Below are 1,107 nucleotides of genomic sequence, written 5' to 3' on the forward strand. Positions count from 1 at the left end.
TTAGGAATCAGGTAGGTAAAACTCCTCTCCATGGATTCTGACTTTTATCTCCCAGGGTAGCAATAAGGTTTGCTTGGCTTGTAGCCTGAGATGAGTTAGAAAGCTGGTGTGACATGATAGAGGGAGCACAGGATCAGAAGTAAGCACATAAGTTCAAGTCCCAGCGCCAACATTTACTATCTACATTAGCCAGAGTTCTTCGTTAAAGTAATACAAATAGCTACAGATGGCCATGCTTGAAACCTTTTACCTTTGTAAATTCTACAAGGCTTGTGCTAGTGAACATGCTGTGGGGACTCCTCCCTGGACTTCAGAAGGAACAGTGCAAGTGAGGGAATCTTCACTGTAAGTCCGCTTGTGACCTAATCTGTGCCAAGTCTGTGCCCAGTTTTGGAGATGCAGAGGAAAATGGAAAACTTTCCCTATGATGTGCTTCTGCCCAACCTGTCTTATGAGAAAATGACTTGAGAGGAAAAATTACTGTTTATTCTTTTTTCCCTTCCAGTTTCATTGAGATGTAATTGACAGACCACACTGTGTAAGTGTGCAGCATAATGAATTGACTTACATACATCAAGAAATGATTAGCACAGTAGATTTAATGAACATCCATCATCTCACATAGATACAAAATTAAAGAAACAGAAAAAAAAATTTCTTTCTGATGAGAACTTTTTTCCTTTATGAATTATCTGAATCAAACTACAAGTGAAGTCTGTTACAAGGTAGCTGATTATTTTCAAGATAGGCTGCCTGTAGAGTGTCTAGCGGAGAAGGCAATGGCACCCCACTCCAGTACTTTTGCCTGGAAAATCCCATGGACAGAGGAGCCTGGTAGGCTGCAGTCCATGGGGTCGCTAGAGTCGGACACGACTGAGCGACTTCACTTTCATTTTCACTCTCATGCGTTGGAGAAGGAAATGGTGACCCACTCCAGTGTTCTGGCCTAGAGAATCCCAGGGACAGGGAAGCCTGGTGGGCTGCCGTCTATGGGGTCGCACAGAGTCGGACATGACTGAATCGACTTAGCAGCAGTAGCAACAGCAGCGGCAGCAGAGAGTATCTAGAGAATATTCCTTCCTAACCTAGTCTTCTTGCCTAAATCAA

This window comes from Bos mutus, unplaced genomic scaffold, assembly GCF_027580195.1.
Source record: "Bos mutus isolate GX-2022 unplaced genomic scaffold, NWIPB_WYAK_1.1 CTG1195, whole genome shotgun sequence".
Lineage (NCBI taxonomy): Eukaryota > Metazoa > Chordata > Mammalia > Artiodactyla > Bovidae > Bos > Bos mutus.